At 43.4% G+C, this 22,714-nt stretch overlaps 1 protein-coding gene across 1 annotated transcript in view; it reads right to left on the reverse strand.

Moving 5' to 3' along the window:
- LOC135215522 (cAMP-regulated phosphoprotein 19-B-like) overlaps positions 1–22,714 on the reverse strand; it is a 43,082-nt gene that overhangs the window by 19,560 nt on the left and 808 nt on the right. The window lies entirely within an intron of this gene.

Genomic DNA, 22,714 nt, shown 5'->3' on the forward strand with positions numbered 1-22,714 from the left:
AGAGCTACCTTCCGGACCCCAAGACTGTGTCCGCAGAAACGTATGGCCCCAGTGAATTAGTCCGTCATAAATCGTTCTCACATCCCTTAGGTAATGTGAGGCGAAGACGGAGTTACTCCTCCAAAAGGTGCAATCAAGAATGTCCTTGATTGACATATTCTTTTGGAAGGCAAGAGAGGTAGCGACAGCTCGAACTTCGTGAGCTTTCACTCGTAAGAGGCTCAAATCAGTCTTCTGGAAAGATGAATGAGCCTCCTTAATGACGTCCCTCAGAAAGAAAGCACAAGCATTCTTAGATAAAGGTAACTCTGGTCTCTTCCCACAGAGCACCAGAGATTACCTGAGGGACCTCTTACCTCTTTTGTTCTATGTACATAGAACTTGAGAGCCCTGACCGGGCACAGCGCTCTCTCTGGTTCTTGGCCCACCAGACTTGACATACCCTTGATCTCGAAAGTTTCGGCCAAGGATTCGAAGGATTTTCATTCTTTCGCCAAGAAAGTTGGGTTCAAAGAGCAGACAGCATTGTCTCCTTTGAATCCCACTAAATTACTAAACGCTTGAATCTCACTAACTCCTCTTAGCCGTCGCAAGAGAAGTTAGGAAAAGAGCCTTCCTTGTCAAGTTTCGAAGAGACGCTGCCTGAAGCGGTTCGAAAGGGCTTGACATAAGGAACTTAAAAGAACCACGTCAAGGTTCCATGACGGAGGTCTCATTTGAGGAATCTTCGAAGTCTCGAAAGATTTTAAAAGATCATGAATGTCCTTGTTGTCAGAAAGGTCAAGGCCTCTGTGCCTAAAAACCGCTGACAACATGCTTTTTATATCCCTTGATGGTAGGGACCAGCTAATTTCTGCACATTCCCTGAGAAAGAGCAGAAAATCAGCTATCTGGTTCACAGAGGTCGAGGAAGAGGAAACTCCCTCCTTTTTATACCATGCCCTGAAGGAAGCCCACTTCGATTGGTAAACAGCTCTTGTGGAAGCACGTCCTTGCATTTGCGATTGCTCTCGCAGCTGCTTTCGAAAAACCTCTCGCTCTGGCCACTTTTCGATAGTCTGAACACAGTCAGACCCAGAGCGAGAGGTTTTGGTGAAACCTTTCGAAGTGAGGCTGTTTGAGTAGATCTTTCCTCCAGGGCAATGTCCTTGGAAAGTCTACAAGGAAAGACATGACCTCTGTGAACCATTCTCTCGCTGGCCCACATCGGAGCGATCAGGGTCAACCTCGTCCCTTCTGAGGCCGCAAACTTCCTCATGACTTTCCCAAAATCTTGAATGGTGGGAAGGCGTACAGATCTAGACCCGTCCAATTCCAAAGCAACGCGTCTACAGCGATCGCTTCTGGATCCAGGACCGGGGACAATAAAGAGGAAGTCTCTTGGAACTTGACGTCGCGAATAAGTCGACCAGAGGACGTCCCCACAACCTCCAAAGGTCTCGACACACGTCTTTGTTCAAGGTCCATTCCGTCGGTAGGATTTGTTCCCGACGACTGAGAAGATCGGCCCTGACGTTTTTGCACTCCTGCAATGAACCTCGTCAGGATTGTCACCTTTCTTCTCTTCGCCCACAGCAGAATCTCCCTCGCCAGGAAAACAAAGTTCTGGAGTGTGTTCCTCCCTGATTTTTCAAATAAGCGAGTGCTGTGGTATTGTCTGAGTTTACCTGAACAATCTTGTTCTTCAAACTCCTTTCGAAGAACTGCAGAGACAGAAATATTGCTGCAAGCTCTTTGACATTTATGTGCCAGGCTACCTGTTCCCCTCTCCAGCCTGGTGACACTTCCTTCCCTCCTAGTGTTGCTCCCCATGCCCGTGATGGAAGCGTCGGAGAACAACACTAGGTTCGGGGCTCAGAAGACTTAGGGACACGCCCTCCTGTAGCTTCTGAGGGTCGAACCACCATCTTAGATGGTTCTTTATCGGAAGAGATATCTCAATATGGCATTGAGATCGTCCTTGGCCTTCCACTCGTCCGCAAGGAAAAACTGGAGAGGCCTGAGGTGCAGTCTTCCCAGGAAACAAACCTTTCTAGCGAGGAAATGGTTCCCCAGCAGACTCATCCGTCCCCTCGCCGAGCAAGTCTCTTTCCCTAAGAAGGCCGAGATCTTTTCTAAACCTAGCCGCTGACGTTCCGGAAAACGCTCGAAAAAGCCCACTGAATCCATCTGAATCCCCAGATACACGATGGACTGTGTCGGGTCAGATGCGACTTTTCGAGGTTGACAAGAATCCCAGGGACTTTGCTAGGGCTAAAGTGAACTGCAAGTCCTTCAGACACTTTTCTCTCGACGACGCTCTGATCAGCCAGGTCGTCGAGGTACAGGGAAACTCTTATCCCCGAAGAGTGTAGCCACCTCGCCACATTCTTCATGACTAACAGTGAACACCATTGGAGCCGTGGTCAGGCCGAAACACATAGCTCTGAACTGCCACACACTTTTTGTTCTAAGACAAACCTTAGATACTTTTCTTGAAAGAGGTGGATCGGGGTTGATTGTGAAAGGTACGCGTCCTGCAAGTCTAAGGACACCATCCAGTCGCCCGGTCTCAAGGCTCCCAGAACAGAATGAGGCGTCTCCATCGTGAATTTGGTCTTTTCCACGAAAGATTGAGCCTGCTTACATCTAGAACTGGACGCCAACCTGACGACTGCTTCGGTACTAGGAAAATCCTGTTGTAAAAACCTGGAGACCCCCAGGTCCGCGACTTGTTCCACCGCTCTTTTCTCGATCATTTGTTGAAGAAGATCGAATAACACTTGCTTCTTCTCTCCCTGATAGGATGGAGAAAGGTCTCTGGGAGTCGTAGAAAGAGGAGGAAGATCTAAAAAGGGGATCTTGTACCCCTGCTCCACGATCTTGAGGGACCAAGAGTCCGTGTCCCTCTCTCGTCCACGCTCCCGCAAAAAACTTCAGTCTGGCTCCGACTGGTGTCTGAAGGACTGCTTCTCACTTGGAAGGCTTTGACTTAAAGGAAGCTCTTCCTCGTGAAAACCCTCTCCCTCGAGGAGCTGCTCTCGAGGGGGAGCCCCACGAAAGGCTTAACCTTCTTCGGCGGTCGAACCGAAGCTGAAGAAGTTGAAGGTACTGCCGAACGTCTTGTAGACTGGGCTAAGAGGTCCTGCGTTGCCTTCTCTTGCAAACTGCTAGTCAGGTCCTTTACTAAAGTCTGGGGGAAGAGATGGTTCGAAAGAGGAGAAAAAAGCAAATCCGCTTTCTGAGCTGGAGTCCACTGAACGAGCATTGAAATTGCACAGCAAAGCTCTCTTCTTCAATAAGGCCGTTCCAAATGAGAGACGATCTCCTCCGAACCATCCCTGACGGCTTTGTCCATACATGCTAACACGCTGGACAGCTCCCCCAGACTGAGAGCTTCTGGGCTTCTCGCTTGCAGATCCAGAACTCCCAAGCACCAGTCAAGGAAGTTGAAAACTTCAAGAGTCCGGAGCAGACCCTTCAAATTGATGGTCCGTCTCCGTAGAGGTCCAGGTCACTTTAGCAGTGGATAAAAGAGACCTCTGCGAATCCCCACCAAGCTGGAGAAATCTCCTTGAGCTGAAGAAGGGATACGAACCCCTACTTCTTCTTTGGTTCTATACCAAATACCCCCTTTTCCGCTGAGTCTAGCTGGAGGCAAGCGAAAGTCGTCTTGCCTTGATCTCTCCTTCGTACCATCCAATCTTGGAGTTTCTAGAACGCCCGTTTAGTGGAGAGCGAAGTTTTCATCTCAACAAACTCCGGGGTTTTCCACCGTCTTAGAGGATGAAAGCTGCGAAGGAGGAGACTTGGAGCTGCAGGCTGAAACTTGTCCTCGAAGGACGAACGCAACAGCCGCACGAGAACTTTATAATCTGAGATTGAAGGGGCAGCAGAAGGTTCCTCTTCAACCGAGTCTGCCGAACTACTCAGCTCTCCTTCTTCTCTAAACGGAAGAGGAGACCGCCTGTCCGGCAGAGGGCGTACTAATGTCGGGTCTTGTCTTAATCAAAGGACCCCTATCCTTACTGGATGAAGCCTTATTTCGGCTGTCTTCTTTATGGCGCTTACCACTTGAAGCAGGTAGAGCGTCCTGACGAGGACGAGCGTCCTTAGCGACACCCGAGGCAGCCCTCACTTGCCAGAGAAGCGTCCTTACGTTCTTACACGAAAGGGAGACATGTTAGCCGTAATACGTGCATGTGCGCGCAAACTAGCGTCTTGGGGTACAACTTCTTGGTCGGAGTCCCCAAAAGCGTCTTGAAGAGCGTCCTGTCGAGCGTCCTGCCGAGCGTCCTGACGAACGTCCTGCCTAGCGTCCTGCCTAGCGTCCTGACGAGCGTCCTGTCGAACGTCGTGCTGAGCGTCCTGCCGAGCGTCCTCAAAAGCGTCTTGACGGCAATGTCCTTCCTAGAGGACGAACGAGATCGGCGAATCGCCGAAGGAGACGCGATCGGCGAACGAGACGAAGTAGGAGAGGGAAGAGAGACTGCTTTCGTCCTCTTGACGGGCAGTCTAAGGTCCTTCCTCCGCTTAGGCTCGACAGCTGCTGGGCGAGTCCTCTGAGCCATAAGCGTCGATAGCTGGTCCTGAAGGGACAAAAGAATGTTCTTCGTTGGAGAGGAACGAACAGAGGAAGCAGGACTGATCCTGCGAGAAGACAAGGGGCGAGGGGACGCCTCCTTCCTTCTCACAGGTACAGCTACCTGCTTCTCCAGGGAGACGCGCCTGTGCCACGCAACCCAGCGTCCTCATCGGAGGAGATCTTACCCCTTTTTCTGAGCGGAAAAGCGTCATACGCATCCTCCGACGAAAGCGGCGATACAGGACTGAAGCGTCCTCAACACGAAACTCCTTTTTCAGAGGACGAGAGTCTCTCCGAGCGCTCCACCCCACTTGCGCGGGGAGGAACTCTTCGGAGGACGAAAAAGCACTCCTTCAGGACGCGCGCTCGTGCGTGCTCCTTGGCAGCCTGGGACTTTGCAACAAGGCCTGCCGAAGGGACGCCAGATCGGTGGGGAGCCCCGTAACCCTCTTGCGGCTTTCGACATACCCTCTCCCTGAGTCTTGGGAGTCCGATAGAGGTCTAGGCCTAGAGGCATTATGTGCCGATCTGACGCCCCCTCCACAACACTAGGGGCACGATCACACACTTGCACCGAGCCAGTTTCCAAGGCTTTCACTTTGGTCTCCAGAGTGCGTAGACTCCAAAATAAGAGAGAGCGCATTAGCTTCTCCCGACACAGAATCAGAGCCCGAAGGCAACAGAGGTTTAGGAGATGCAAACTCTACAGGTGTTAATACAGGAGAGATGTTAGCCTTACCTTTGGTAGATCTCTTCTGGAGGAAGACCTCCCTGATCCTATCGCGTTCCAATTTAAGGGCGATAGGACTCATATACTCTCCAATCATCATCGGTCAATCTCTCACATTCATTGCACCGATTATCCACCAAACAATTATGCCCACCCCCTACAACTCATACATACTGTGTGGGGGTCTAACCGATGCTTTCGGTAGCCTCACCTTACAATCAGTCCTCACACACACTCTGAAACTCACAGCACTTGATCCAGACATCACGTTTTACAGAAAAGCCAATCCAAAGTCAAAAACGGTCCCACTATCGCGCATGCCAATTCAACAATCCAATTCAATACCAAAAAACCAATCAGATACTTAAAAGCGAGTCAAATCCAAAAAATCCTGAGCAGAGGTCTGTAAACAGTTGTTTACCAACCGGCGACAGAAAAAAAATATGAATAGAAAATGGGAATGGTTCCTGATATCCGCCTCCCAGCGGCGGGAATGGGTACTACCACCTGGCCGCCCACTGCGTGTGCCGCGAGTTTTGAAATTCTGTCGGACTTCAGAAAATACAGCTATATATATATCTGTCAGGTAAGTGGCATGAACAAACCTTAAAATATGGCCTTAATTTCTATCTTTGGAGAAAATGCTTATGTACTTCGAAAGGAGAGTCGAGGTCTTGAGCTCCTGCTATCACCACCAACTACTCATGACTGATGACCATCTCCGGTGTCAGGATGTGTTAAAGTACTTTTTCGGAGGGTGGCCAAAAACGCAGTAGTCAGTGAGTTGGCCAGTCCAGTCGGTTGTTTACCCTATACGCTAACATTGTTCAAATGAGTGCTGGGAAAGATGGTGGCTCCGCTGCGCTTACGAATGGCACCTCACGCGGGTGCCACCATATTGGATTTCAAAACTGCCTTGAAAACATATTTTACAAAGACTGCACATGCTTATTTTAGTTCATATGGCGCTTTCATTATATCACATTATGTTGATGAAACTTCAATCTTTTGAATGGTATGCTTAAAGAAGTAATTGTATTCTTGGTAGATGTAGGGTACCTATCCGCAGCGGACCAGACTATGGCAGTTGCTGTTTTTCTATGCAGTTTTACCTACTGAACAAGAACTTGAAGTAATTTACCTTTGAACTCTATCCTACGGTAAAGGGGACCCCCATTGGGAACTGGGGTTTTGGGTGGGTACAAAACACTGGGGAGAATTATGCCGTTCTACTCTAATCCTATGGTAAGGTGGACCCCCAGTGGGAACCGGGGTTTTGGGTGGGGCGAAACCAATTGGGGGGAGGTTTTGCCGTGTTATTGTGGTATTTCCCATTATTTATGACATTTAAAACACGAAATACAATCGAAAATAAGAGATAACAAAAGCATCGATAGTGGAGCCGTTTCACATCCAAATCCCATCTACTACTACTACTATTACAACACCGAATCCTACTACGCATGCGCCAATTCTACTGCGCATGTGCTAGTTGTAAGTGAGCTTTTGTTCTAAATGCAACTTCTTAGTGAGGAAAAAAATGGGGGTGTACATGTATTTAGCCAATCACATTGCAGTATGACCCCTACATTGCTATAGGACCGAGTGAAGAATTGGGGGGTATCCATACATTGAGTTACATAAATCCATTTTCCTAATTTGATTTTTAATCATGTTATATGAATTCTAGTGTTTATTCCTGTTTCCTTTATCATAGTATTTGTATAATAGTATTTGTTTTGTTTTGTCCTCACCTAATAATTTTGCCATAAATACCTTGAAATATTTAGTTATAATTGAGGACAGACACCTGAAAATGCCTACATGGTTGGACTAGAAGTGGGTGTTAGGACGATTCGATACCTACCTACCTGTCGGTTACATGAAATTGCAAGTTGCTTGGGATATTCCATACATTATTTATACACAACTCACTCCCTCCCCTTTCCAGTATTCACGTCTGACTGTTTGTGTTTCATCATTAAGAATACATTTCATACCCATAACAATTTCTTTGTTAAAATTTGACCTTACTGGAACATCTACTTATATATATTCCATTATATCATTTTACACACATTTCAATTTACACCTTTTTCTCCCTTCTCTTTCCATTATCCACCTCTGTCTATTTACACTCATAATTTTACAATCTTTTCTTACCCATAAAAAATTTTTGGATAAAATTTTACTAATTATTAGAACATTTTCATTGGTTATATCTTAGGCTACCTTCAAGTTTGTCTTCCTTTACGGTGGTCAGATGATATGTTCTACTAGGTTAGGTTAGTATGTTAACCTATATGTTGGTCTTCATTCAAGTCTGTCTTTCTTGAAGGGGGGGTCCGCCCCCGCGGTCAGGTAACACGTTCTACTAGGTTAGGTTGGGTCGGTGAAGTTAGGCTGGTTATATCTTAGTCTACCTTCAAGTTTGTCTTCCTTTATGGGAAGGGGGGGGGGGGGGGGGGGGGGGGGGGGGGGGGGGGGGGGGGGGTCAGGTAATATGTTCTGTTAGGTTAGGTTAGGTTGGTGAAGTTAGGCTGGTTATATCTTAGTCGACCTCCGCCCCCCAGGTCAGGTAATATGTTCTACTAGGTTAGGTTAGTATGGTAACCTATATGTTGGCCTTTCTTCAAGGGGGGTACAGGGGGGCTCTGCCCCCCAGTCAGGTAACATTCTACTAGGATAGGTTAGGTTGGTAAAGTTAGCTTGGTTATATCTTAGTCTACCTTCAAATTTGTCTTCTTTTAATATGTTCTACTAGGTTAGGTTATACAACATTTTATTGCAATATTATTTCCTTTAATAATATACACAATACTTTAGGTTTCATAGAAATTAAAGACACTACGTTTTACGATTTTACAGTTCTCATTGTCTCTTCAACTGGCCCCTCTGATTTCTTGCACTGACCGTTCATTATAATATCCTGTTCACGTATGTGTTACGCATTATTGCAAAATTTTTTTTTCCTTTTCTGAAAATACGATGTTAGTTTCCACATACATATGAAATCACCCCCCTCAATGTACCCGCCCACAATACTTCTGACCAATCAGAGGCCTTGTCACCAATGCGCTGCCGATACCTACATTCAACAGATTGTGTAATTTGCGTTTTAAAATCATTTAGCAAGAAACATTCACAGTGTTAACACCCCACACCCAATACTCTCAGAGTGACCGGTTTCACCAGTAATGGTGTTAAATATTCTGTTACGATATAAAGACATCGTAATATAATTTTGGGAAACCTATCTGTGTTTGTGATTTGTTTGGCATTTGGCCGGAAATCTGTTCAAGATTCAAGATGGGCAGACTTTCAAGAATCGGAGACAAGGACGAGATTCGGCATGCCTAAGTGCGTATCTGAATTGTACCACCTGCCCCTTTTAACCCCTTTGCCACCGGCCTGCTGCATTGCTGCAAATGCCTGCATACCGCATGAGACCCCCTGTCGACCGCGAGTATCAATCATTACTTGCTCCCAATAAATTTTATGTTATTCATATTTTTCCTTTATATTCTAATGTGAAAACATTGTGTGTAGGGATATCAATAAATATTTTTTACCCCATTGTAAAAAAATTACAAAAAGTATAGTAAGAATATCGGAAAAAATAGGATTATGTATTCAGTGGAAAAAGTAATCGCAGAAGTAGGAACTGTTATAAAGTAGCAGAAATAGTAGTAAAGTAGTAGAAATAAAGTAGCAGAAAAAGTAGTAAAGTATTAGTAAAATATTAGTGGTAATAGCAGTACTAGTTTTCTTACTGAAACAGTTATTCCTAGGTTTCATACAGAAACAGCGTATACATCAATGAATGTTTAGGGCACTGGTAATAATAATAATAACAATAAAACAGTAATAATAATAATAATAAAAGCAACAGCATCTTGTGACCAATATGGAGCAGTTTATTCACCTCCATTATCATCAGCAAGCTATAAAAAACATACATCGATTCACGAGTAACAGGCCTCCATAGAAGTCCTTTCACCTTACGCTTTCCTGTTGAATGAAAGTACTACTCTGCCCGAGCATTCATCCATTCACATAATTTGTCAATTACATCACCACAAAAAAGAAAAAAAAATGCATCACATAAAAAGGTGAAATATGATATTGTTATGATACAATAAAGTTTGTTCATACTTACCTGGCAGATATATATATAGCTGTATTTTCTGAAGTCCGACAGAAATTCAAAAACTTCCGGCACACACAGTGGTCGGCCAGGTGGTTAGTACCCATTCCCGCCGCTGGGAGGCGGGTATCAGGAACCAGTCCCATTTTCTCATTCATAATTTTTATTTCCACTGTCCCCCTGAGGGAGGTGGGTGGGTACTTTAATTATATATATCTGCCAGGTAAGTATGAACAAACTTTATTGTATCATAACAATATCATTTTGTTCATGAAACTTACCTGTCAGATATATATATAGCTGAATCCCACCGTTGGAGGTGGGAAGGGACAGAATAGAAGGATTTTGGGAAACAAATGCATGCAGATGATTTACATCTTGGTTCCACCTGTTAGCATTGCTGGCTTCGTGGTTATTGCCACGTAAGTCTGCTTGTGCTACTAGAGTTGCCAGCGAGGTAGAGACCTATATAGCTGGTGCACTCCAAGATGATCTGTCAACAGGGGCGAGACCCAGACGTGACTAGACCATATTGACCATACCATGAGGGACTAAGAAGTAAATAAAATATATATATATATATCACACCTGACCAACCTAGCCAAAGTTAAGGTGTGTTAACTAAGGCTTAAGAGTTAAGAAGTCACCGTTGTCGGCGACTCACTACTAAATTAAGAGCTCTTCCTAACCATTTTCTACAGGATAGGATGAGTGGTACTACTTGCCCCCAAGATTGTGTCTGCAGACGTATGGCCCTAGCGAGCAGCAGATCTCATAGTCATCTTCACATCTCGCAGGGAGTGTAATTGAACACAGAGTTGCTTCGCTAAAACATGGTACTCAGGATGTTGCTGAGTGCCATGCTCTGTTGAAATGCTTCCGAGGCCGCGCCCTCACCTCGTGAGCATTTCAAATCAAAAGATTTCAAATCTTTGTGCCAACACAATGAAGGAGCTTTTTTGAAAGAACTCCTTAACAATAAAGCCAGGGTGTTCTTCGATATGGGCAAGTCTGGTCTTTTCGGAACACTGCAGATTGTCCGTACGACTTCGACTTTCTTGAGTTTTATGTAGATAAAACTTGAGAGACCTGACAGGGCACAGGACTCTCTCTGGCTCCTGCCCAATAACTTGTGCCATCCTTTGATTCCAAGCTCCTGGCCCAAGAACAAGACGGGTTTCCATTCTTAGGCCACAACGGAAGGCTTAGAGAACGCACCCCTGTGTTCTCTAATGCCAAAACTTCTGACGATGGCTGAAAACCTCACTAACCCTCTTTGTCGTATCTAGGGTGGTTAGAAAAGGGCCTTCCTGATCACGTGCAAGAAGTTAACAGGTAGGAGATGTTCGAATGCTTTGACATCAAGAACTTCAGACTATGTCTAAGTTCCATATTGAAAGCTTCGATCTGGACATGCACAGTCAGTCAGTCTGTACTAAAGTCAGGTGACCGACCAGTTGACCAGTCAGACGCATCAAGGACAGCAAGGCTGTACCCTGAAGACCATAAGGCACTATTCTTCGCTGAAGGATGAGTGTCTGGACTGCCTGGGCGATTCAAGCTAAGCAAACCTTGTGGTATGAACGCAACCCAACGTCGTTAGTGAATCAACTCCTTAGCCACTCCTGACTCGAGCTTCTGGTGCCAGGAGAAAGGAGCGAGGAGCAAAAAGGCGATTCAGTCCCCCCCCCGAAGGACGAATGCCTGACAGTCCAACCTGGTCTCATGTTAAACGATCATCGGGGGTGTGTAAACGCAACCGACTTTCGTCAACAAGAAACTAGGGCTACTATGTGTCTCCTGATCTCGCACGAGTGTCTGACTCCGAGAAAACAGGTGAGACAAAAAGTAGATGGTGAGCGAGTTTCGAGATTCCACAGAACTCAAAGATCGTGAAGGGCTTTGTTGTTTGACAAGAAGCAAAATCTCTGAGCCCAAAGGCCGTCAAACAACATATTTGCGTATTCTTTAATAGTTGTGACTGCCAGCTTATCCCATTCTTCAAATGGAAAGGGAAGAGACGGCAATCTTATGCTGTCAACATCTCGATAGTCTGAACGTAGTCAAGACTCAGAGCGGAGAGGTTATAGGTACCTTTCGTGTTAAAGTAGACCGACTCTCTCGGAAAAGGTCCTTGGAAGGACGTGACCTCTGTGAATCTAGGATCTTGAAGGCCAACATGGGGCGATTAGCGTCATTGTCGCTCCCTGTGATGGTATAAATCATCTTATTACATTTCCTAAGCGTTTGAAAAAGGGGAAAAAAGACTAAACCATCCCATGCCCTGTTCAATATCATAGCGAAGAGATGTATGAAAGGACGTCCCTAAAGTCTCCATAACTCTCACCATACTTCTAAAGAAAGATTCCACTCGGAAGTCAGTAGTTGCTGCCGTCGATCGAGACGATTCGTACGGACTTTTGCAATCCTGTAACGAACCTCTAGAGGATCGTTACATTCTACGTCTGCTTGTTATAATAGGCTCTTTCTCGTAAACCCGAACAGGGACCGAGAGAAGATACTTCCTAAGATATGAGAGAGCTGTGGAAGATCAGAGTTGATATGGACCACTGGTTCCAAAAACTCGTTTCCAGGACTGGAGGGACGACAGAATTGCTTCCACTTCTTTCAGATTATGATCCAGGACATCTGAAACCCTCTCCAGATGTCCGGCACCTTCTTTCTATCACCTCAAGTGATACTTAACGCACCGAGAGATGTTCAGAATCATTCCTAGATCTTTAATAAAATTTCAGTTTCCCGGTAGGAAAAAACTGTAGAGGTCTGAATTGCAGTCTATTCAGGGAAACAAACTTCTTTAGGAAGGAAATGGTCCCCAGCAAGCTCATCCATTCCCTCACACAGTATGTTTACTTCCCTAAAAAGGCTGCGCTTTGCCTAAGCAGGAGAGCATATAATAGTGAAATGTTGCGGTAGACTCGTAGTCCTATACCGTGCGGTAACGAGCACCGAAAGGAGTAAGCGATATCTCTGAGAACATAGTAAGGCAAAACGAATGCAATGTTATTCATTCATGTAAGAAATCCCCTCAATCTTAGGCTAAAGTCCGTGATTGTAGGGCAGAGATACAGTTAGTCAGTCAATCCCGCAGGAGAGAGAGAGACGTAACTGCCAGCACAGAGATACGGTTAGTCAGTCATCCCGCAGGAGAGAGAGACGTAACCTACAGCGCATGACAGCGAACGAGCTGGTACTGCCTCGTTTGGACTGGCGGAGAGGACAGTGACAGCAGCAGCTTACGATCGTCGTCTCTTAACTTTATGCCTGGGTTGCCAGCTACCCTATTCTACGAAGAAATAGGTCCGTAATTTTTAGCATAAAGAGACTCTCAAGCTGGTATATTTAAGCGAAACAGAAAACGCTAAATATATAGATGCGTTTGTGTCGTCATAACACTACCATACAACGGTAAAAGATAAATCGGAAACTCCTGGAAGGCTGCAGGGAGATACGATTAAATGTCCTTAAAATTAATAGACAATAGACCTCTCGGTTGCCATCCGAAGAGGTAACTACAGCAAGCGTATATGACTTGAGCCAACCAGTAGTAAAATAACGCAAGGCAAAATATGATATTATATTGCAATAAAGTTTTTTCATACTTACCTGGCAGATATATATACTATAGCTGAATTCGGAAATACAGCTACATACATATCTGACAGGCAAGTTTCATAAACAAAACTCAAGAGAATTGAAGCGGACAGCTCAAGCTTCTTATGTTATTGGACATAGCGTTCATTGACGTAGTCTACAAGTCTATTTCTTGTACGAGTCTGCGAATGATGAATGAGAGCTCTTCCGAATCTTGTCAATAAGAGCTTATCCGCTTACGCAATATAAAGTTAATGAGAAGTTTGTCAATGAGAACTAACCCATTTACGGGACAAAGAGATAATTTGTCAATGAGGGGATACCCACTTACTTGACAAAACGATAGTATATTGTCAATGGGTGGGGGAAATTCACTGAATTGACAAAACGTAATCCAGGAAGTCGAGCATTTTATTTCCGATTCCCTCTCAAACGAGGAAGGGGCAAGAATCCTGTTAAGAGACGGCTTACGACAGGTAGAACGACGATGTTCAATTCGGCAGCGTAAGTCCCGACTAGGAACTAACAAAATCTATCATCTGAAAAGCCCTTTCAGATGGGCTAAAAAGCTTGCCAAAATTATCCTGGGAAGAAGGAAGAAACTCTCCAACCAGCTTCCTCTCCCGTATCAAATTTGTTGGCAGTAGGGCAAAGGAAGTCCTGTCTTGCGCTTTCCTCCTTTTGATGAGTGCCTTTGCAAGAATCCTACTGAACGTTGCCGAGAGTCCTGACGCGCAGGACGTCGAGCTTTTACCATAACCCATAGCTGCCTTCCGCAAAGTCTTGACTGCGGTAAGAGCAAAAGAGATCTTTCCTTGAGCTTTCCATAACTCCATCCAATCCTGGACTTTAACGAAAAGCAATATTACTGACAAAGACCTCTATAATTCACGAAACCCGTGGTCTTGCTGGGTTTCGAAAAAACCGAAGTTGCCGTTTTCACTTTAAGCTTCCTCCGAAGCACTGCTTACTTCACATTCTTCGCAGGCGATGTAGAAGGGATACACCGAAGTTAGGTAAAAAATCTTTAGGCCCAAATCAGCTTGAAGACTTCAACAGAAACGTTCAGCCAGGCGACACACCTGGCGTGCGCGCTCGGCGTCCACTGACTAGCAGCGAGCACGCTCGCGTCCATTGGCGAGCAGCGAGCACTCTCTCGGCGCGCCCGCCATCGGCGTCCACTGGTCGAGCCGCGAGCACTCTCGCGCGCCTCGCGCTCTCGGTATCCACTGGCGTGCGCTCGGCCTCGGCGTCTACTGGTGCGCGCTTGGCGTGCACCCGCGCGCGCGCCTGGCGTCCATCCGAACGTCCCGTCCAAGCCGAGCGTCAAAAAAAAGCGTGCAGAAAAGCGTCACGCTCCTGACAGGCGTCAATGCAAGCGAAACTGCCTTCAGGGAAGAGCATTAGACATCTCGAGAGAAAACCGACTGCACGAAGCAGTCTCAGGTGAAGGGTTTGATCGTGTAGAATACGCGGGGCGAGGGAACGCCTTCTTATTCTCACAGCAACAAAGCTAGGACGTCCGCGCTCAAAAGCGTCCTGCTAATATGACTTGCTTTCCCTTTTCTCTTCGGTGGAAAGACGTACACGAGTTCAGGCGACGTTTGCCTTCTTACTTCTCACTGCAACGCATGACGAGAGAGAGAGAGAGGACGTGAAACGTCCTCTTCTATAAAGCTTCTATTTAGAGGCGCGAGTCTTCCGAAAGCTCCAACCCTGCGCAGGAGGACGCTTCGGAGGACGAGAAGCAATCCTTCCAGGATTCGTGGCACACTTTGGCAGCCTGGGTAGTAAACTTCAGGTCTGCCGAATGCACGTCAGATCGGTGGGAAGTTCCTCGTAACCCTCCTTCGGCTTTCGACATGCTCTCTCCCTGTTCCTTGGTAGTCAAGCAGAGGTCCCCGGCCTAGAGCGAAATAAAGGCCGATCTGACGCACCCCTCCACTACTACACAGGGGCACTGTCTGCACTTAGCCACTTCACTTTTGCTCTCCAAAGCCAGCACTTTCATTCTAAGTTACGAATCGATAGAGTATCAGAGAAAAGGTCAATACCCTCTACAGAAACTGTTTAGGGCCCGAAGGCAACATTACAGGGTTAGGAGTAACAACTACAGAAGTAGCACTTTTCACCACAATGATAGGAGAGCGAGCACCTTAGATTCCAAGATACAGATGGAATCTATAACGTAAAGGGCATTACCTCACGAGACATATTATAGCCCGTAGGCCATACTACAGGGTTAGGCAAAATAGTCTACAGTAGGTAGCCTACCCTGACTTTGTTTACTGATTAATTGCGTACATATGAATCATACGTCTTCCTTATGGAATTAGACAAAGTCTCACACTCCTTACATGACAAATCTCAACAAAGAAGCAAGACACATAGCCCATCGTTGCATATCGAGTGCGGAACTACCGAAGCTTTCGGTAGCCACACCCTATCATTAGCAGACAACACCCTCTGAAACTAGCCTAACTAGATTCAGATATACAAAAATGAATCATATTCAAAACAATTTAAGATAGCGTATGCCTAGCCACAAATCCAAGTCAATAAATCAAAAGACAATTAGGATATTTAGCGGCCATGAAGTTTCCAAATCCTAAGACGGAGGTACTGAAAACAGGTGTTTCCCAGCACCGCGACAGAAAAATTATGAATAGAAAATGGGACTGGTTTCCTGATACCCGCCTCCCAGCGGCGGGAATGGGTACTAACCACCTGGCCGACCACTGTGTGTGCCGGAAGTTTTTTGAATTTCTGTCGGACTTCAGAAAATACAGCTATATATATATCTGACAGGTAAGTTTCATGAACAAACTGGTGTGTAAGCAGGAATCCCATTGTCACCCTCCGTGAATCAGGGGGGACTGGGTCTGGGCACAAGTCACAAGATGGATCAGTCATGAATCGCCAACCTTCATCGACAAGAGGTTCAATGTCTTCCAAACACTTGCTGTCACTGTCAACCTCTAAGAAATTATCACTATAATCATCATCTGATAGATTTGGCAGGTACTCAGACCCTGACTCTGAAACACTATCATCTGACATGATACTGAAAAAAAAAAAAATATAAAATAACTGCAATCAAAAGGGAAAAAGGTTTAGAATTCAAATCTACATGGTTTGTGGACAAAATCGTAATCATCCTTCTCAGATAATAGCCTGAGACGCACTGGCATATGTTGGCTAGTACCCCTCCTAATATCCCATACGAAAATGACGTCACGACGTCCATCAGACGCTCATTGGTTAGAATGAATTGTGGGTGGAGCTTCAGCACCTCTCTCGTAAACAATACTGTGTCTGGAAACCATTCAAGCTGAAGAAAACGCTTTGTTTTCGAGGAAGGATGAAAGACGTACACGCGTACGTCGCGGTCTTTTAGGGTAAAAAAACAGCAGGGTACATAGTGTACCATGTACGATCAGCGTGAACAATCCCCCCCCCCCTTTTTTTTTTGTACATTATAACGCGTCCTGACATCGGAGATGAGCATCAGTCGCGACTTCTTGTTGGTGAGAAACGGAGCTAAAGACCTCTACTCTCCTTTCGAAGTAAGTATTTTCTCCAAAGTTAGAAATTAAGGCCAAATTTAAAGCATTAAACAGAGGGTAGTGAAAAGGGTGTCCACGGCAGTGGAAATCTCACCAAAACGCTTTCGAAATTTTGACTTACGCTTGAATATTTTAGAATATTGACGCCATCTCGATGTTTGCGGAGTCGCTTGTGTCAATAAACTAACCATTTCCTGTGATAAATCCGCACACCACTTGTACCCACAGACGCTGGGGCACTTTCATCACAACAATCAGAAAACGGTCCCTCACCGGCTTGTTTGTTGGTAAACAACTGTTTTGGTAGAAGACGACGACGAAGAGTGCACTTCGATAATTTTTTAAATAAATAGTAAAACATCGATATTTTACATATTTATGATGATTGATTTGAAAATATTTGATATTGAAAAAGTAACTCGATTCTGACTCAAATTTAAGTAATTATTTTTTGGAATTAGAACGTTCTTTCAAGTCCTCTATTATGACGTCATGACATCTTGACTTTTGTACCTATTGTAAATAATTGCTTTACTCAACTTTCTTGCAGAACAGTTTACCAGTTGAATATTCATACAGATTATCAGCTCTTCATGTAACTTATAATTGTAATGCGCATATATATCTTTATTATTTACTTTTTGGATATATGAAGATGTTTTACTGCTGGATTATCGCCGTAGTGCGACGCAATCGTTTTCGGTCCCTGGGCCTCTGTTTTCGCACCATAAGAAATTATAGGGCCGAATTTGCAATGACCAGAAAGTCATTAAAAGAGGAAAGTTAGCATTGAGGGGCATATGTTTTGATTGAGAAAAATACAAATTTATTCAATAGCTAGCTTGTAAAAAATACATGATTATAAAAAACTTGATTGACAACTAAGCAGCATACCTACCATGGGTTTCAGAGACAGTGCAAGCACGTTTTTGGGCAATACCTATTTCTGTACCGAACACTCTTATCAGAACGAGATTTTGCTATAGTGCATTACACCCAGTGCCGTAATTTATAAGGGTATCGTGAATCACTAATCGTAAAGAATAACGACACTTGTCCTTGTACCAAGAGACAAAAACTCCATTATGCAGAAATGGATACGAACACGCGTAAAAAGCTCCACCTACCCCCCCCCCCCTCCACCGCCACCCCTTAACTTCTTCGTTCCTGCGCCTTCCTTTCTCTCTCTCTCTCTCTGTTACCATTCGGTATGTGTTCACCCTCCAAACTGGGTATAAGACTACACACAAATTGAAATTGGTGAAATTAGGCTATGTATTGGAAGCATATACGTACATATACATAAATAAAGAAATTTTATTGTTATTGCATTACTATGACAACTAGAATTCATGGAAACAGTTTATAATAATGAATCGGCGTATGTGAGAAGCCTCCACTAATGTGGCAACGATGATTTTGCCATTCTTAGCATGCAAACATTAAAAGTTACATTTATTTCTGGCATACGGTTATTAAAGAAATTCAAAATACTAATAATGACTGAAATCAATGAAAAGTGGTAAAAAAGAAAAAAAAAAAAAAAAAAAAAAAAAAAAAAAAAAAAAAAGTCTATAATTCACTTATTTGTAGTCATTCCTCTATGGTTTTCAGCAGCCAGATGTACGAAAACGTTAAAAACATTTGATTGATTGTATCTACTTTAGAAATATATGTAATTTTTCGGGATAATTTGGTTGCAAAAAAAGGGATAATATACATGAAATTAAAATTTTTAAATAACAAAGTAAATTTGAACTAAATAACGAGTAAAGTAAACAATTTAGGGAATAAAACTTTGCAGTTTCGTCGTCTGCTGTTCGTAACTGTGTTTGAGGCGCGCGCGCTTAGGAACCAGGAACAGCAACTGGTTTAAAGTGCAATGTGGAGTGAATTGAGACCAAAATGTGTATAATAACAATCAAATAAGCACTGTGAAGTTTCAGTCGTGATGGCAGTAAGGATAAAAACCACCGATTACAAGGTAAGAATGAATTTAGTTCAAACCATGACCCCGGGAATAAAAAGTTTCATACTTTTAGTAATATGGGCAACAAAATGTTGTTTTCTTGTGCTGATTACAACTGCAATCTTGAGTAAGATCAATAAACGTTACATGCATAAGCTAACATTGTTCAAATGATTGCTGGGAAGGCTGGGAAAGATGATTTTCGTCACTGATCAAAACCTGTACGTACATCCCACGGTAGCCGCCATATTGGATTTCAAAACTGCCTAGAAAACATATTTTACGAAGAGCGTCACATGCTTATTTTAGTTCATATGGGGCTTTCATATATCACATTATGTTGAAGAAACTTCAATCTTTTGAATGGTATGCTTGGAGTTGTAATTGTATTCTTGTTTCACCATTTAAATATCAAGTGAATAAGACCTGAAAACCGTGATAAGGGTTGGTAGTCGCTGGTTTTTCCCCCTATTTTTTCCGTTCTACTGGAACTTGACATTAATTTACCTTTGAACTCGTACGTCGACCCATTGATACCGTCATGTATTAGTCTTCAAAGGTAAATTACTGCTTAGGGTGAAACATCACAGCAGGCCAAGCAGGCCACCTACAATCAACACCTAGCCACCCTCCGAAAAAGTACATTATAACGCGTCCTGACACCCGAGATGGGCATCAGTCGCGACTTGTTGTTGGTGAGAAACGGAGCTAAAGACCTCCACTCTCCTTTCGAAGTAAGTATTTTCTCCAAAGTTAGAAATTAAGGCCAATTTTAAGATTTAAACAGAGGGTACTGAAAATGGGCGCCCACGGCAGTGGAAATCTCACCAAAACGCTTTAGAAATTTTTACTTACAACTAAAAATGTTTCGAAGATTGACGCCATCTCGATGTTTACGGAGTCGCTTGTGTCAACAAACTTTCCATTTCCTGTGATAAATCCGCACACCACTTGTACCCACAGACGCTGGAGCACTTTTATCACAACAATCGAAACACGATTTCTCACCAACAACAAGCCAGGAGTAAACAGCTGTTTAGGTAGAAGATGACGAGAAGCGTGCTCTTAGCTAATTTTTAAATAAGTAGTAAAACATCAATATTTTACATATTTATGATGATTAATTTGAAAATATTCGTTATTGAAAAAGTAACTCCGACTCTGACTCAAATTAAGTAATTATTTTTTGGAATTAGAACGTTCTTTTACGTTCTGTATTATGACGTCACGACATCTTGACTTTCGTACCTATTGTAAATAATTGCTATACTCAACTGTCATTGCAGAACAGTTTACCAGTTATTCATGCAGATTGTTATCAGCTATACATGTAATTGTTATAATCGTAATGCGCATATATATCTTTATATTTACTTTTTGGATATATGAAGATGTTTTACTGCTGGATTATCGCCGTAGTGTGACGCAATCGTTTCGGTCCATGGGCCTCTGTCTGTTTTCGCACCATAAAGAAATTATGGGGCCGAATTTGCAATGACCAGAAAGTCGTTAAAAGAGGAAAGTTAGCATTAAGGGGCATATGTTTTGACTGAGAAAAATACAAATTTATTCAATAGCTAGCTTGTAAAAAATACTTGGTTATAAAAACTTGATTGACAACAAAGCAGCATGTCTACTATGGGTTTCAGAGACAGTGCAAGCACGTTTTTGGGCAATACCTATTTCTGTAACGAACACTCTTAACAGAACGAGATTTTGCTATAGTGCATTACACCCAGTGCCGTAATTTATAAGGGTATCGTGAATCACTAATCGTAAAGAATAACGACTTGTCCTTGTACCAAGAGACAAAAACTCCATTATGCAGAAATGGATACGAACACGCGTATAAAGCTCCACCTACCCTCTCCCCAACCCCCCCCCCCCCCTCCCCCCCCCCCCCCCCCATCCGTCCCTTTTCTTCGTTTGCCTCCTCCTTTCCGCCTCCTTTCTCTCTCTTCTCTCTCTCTCTCTCTGTTTGCCATTCGGTATGTGTGACCCTCCAAAAACTGGTGGGGTATAAGACTACACACAAAACGTTGAAATTGGTGAAATTAGGCTATGTATTTGGAAGTATATATACATAAATATTAAAGCAAGTTTTATCATTATTGCATTACTAAGGACAACTAGAATTCATGGAAACAGTTTTTATAACCTGTTAAGCGTCACCCACGTAATAATACGTTCAACCGCGATCTACTCGGTAGCCGCTTCAACGGGATATTACGTTCAAAGACTTTAACTGTGCTTGTCAAGCTGTCAGCCCCGTAATAATACGTTTACTCGTATAGAAATTGTAGGAACATCATTGTTAAACACTCTCAGCACATGGGAAAACTTATTGCCAGCCTGGCAACTCTTTCCTGGTGGTCGCTTATGCTAGAAAACTGCCTGTCCCTGTTGGTTTCTTTCAATACGCTTCGGGCGTTTATCGAACAAATTGGATTTCGCGTCTTTTCACAATGAATGTCCAAAGAGGAGGCATATTTCTTCAGGTGAGATCAATCAAATACTAGATGAGGAGTGATATTGATAACCTATTTGATGATGAGAGCTCTAGTTCTGAATCCTCCAGTGATGATACAAACTTTTTTTTTCTTCCAATTTGCGGAGTGAAGATGACTTTTCTTTGCCGAGTGACTGGACTCCGAGAGAGAGAGAGAGAGAGAGAGAGAGAGAGAGAGAGAGAGAGAGAGAGAGAGAGAGAGAGAATTTCCTACAGTTAATTACAGTATGAATTAAAAATAAAAAAGCAATAAAAATCAATATTAACTTTGAAAAACTATCATCAGTGCTATGATCGCTGATTACAAAAAAAGCGTGACGGTACGTTAGCAGCGAGCTCATCAGGGCGGTGACGCTTAACAGGATGATAATGGAACGGCGTATGTGTGAAGCCTCCACTAATGTGGCAACGATGATTTTGCCATTCTTAGCATGCAAACATTAAAGGTTACATTTATTTCTGGCATAACTCATTATTAAAGAAATTCAAAATACTAATAAAGACTGAAATCAATGAAAAGTGCTAGCAAAAACAAAAAAGCAAAAAAAAAAAAAAAAAAACGTAGTCGTTCCTCGTGCACTTTTCCGTATTCGTTCCTCTATGGTTTTCGGCAGCCAGATGTACGAAACGTTAGAAACATTTGATTTTATCTACTTTAGAAATATCTGTAATTTTTCGGGGTAATTTGGTTGCAAAAAGGATAATATACATGAATTAAATCAAAATTTTTAAATAACAAAGTAAATTTAAACTAAATAACGAGTAAAGTAAACAGTTTTAGGGAATAAAACTTTTGCAGTTTCGTAGTCTGTCGTCGTCTGCTGTTCGAAATTGTGTTTATGGTCGCGTGCGCTTAGAAAACCAGGAACAGCAACTGGTTTAAAGTGCAATGTGGAGTGAACTGAGACCAAAAAATGTGTATAATAACAATCAATAAGCACTGTGGAAGTTTCAGTTGTGATGGCAGTAAGGATAAAAACCGCCGATTACAAGGTAAGAATGAATTCAGTTCCAACCATAACCCCGGGAATAACAAGTTTCATACTTTCACTTATATAGGCAACAAAATGTTGTTTTATTGTGCTGATACAACTGCAATCTTTTTTTTGAGTAAGATCATAAACGTTACATACATACGCTAACATTGTTCAAATGAGTGCTGGGAAGGCTGGGGAAAGATGGTGGCCGTCACTGATGAGAACAGTCCATGCAAAACGTAGCCGCCATATTGGATTTCAAAACTGCCTTGAAAACATATTTTACGAAGAGCTCACATGCTTATTTTAGTTTGTATGGGGCTTTCATATATCACAATATGTTGACGAAACTTCAGTCTTTTAAATGGTATGCTTAGAGTTGCAATTGTATTCATGTTTCACCAATTAAATATCGAGTGAATAAGACCCGTCTACCGTGATGAGGGTTGGCCTGTCGTGATGTTTCACCCTAGTTACAGTCATCCAAATAAATATTAGTTTCAAATCTTGTACAGCAACTAAAATAACGTAGGAAAACGTCAATTGCCATAGTCTAGGCAACCGTGGATTGCTTCTGTAGAAATACCGTATTCTTGTTTCACCAATTAAATATCAAGTGAATAAGGCTGATCCACGC

The sequence above is a fragment of the Macrobrachium nipponense genome, chromosome 19 (genome assembly GCF_015104395.2).
Source record: "Macrobrachium nipponense isolate FS-2020 chromosome 19, ASM1510439v2, whole genome shotgun sequence".
In the NCBI taxonomy this organism is placed as follows: domain Eukaryota; kingdom Metazoa; phylum Arthropoda; class Malacostraca; order Decapoda; family Palaemonidae; genus Macrobrachium; species Macrobrachium nipponense.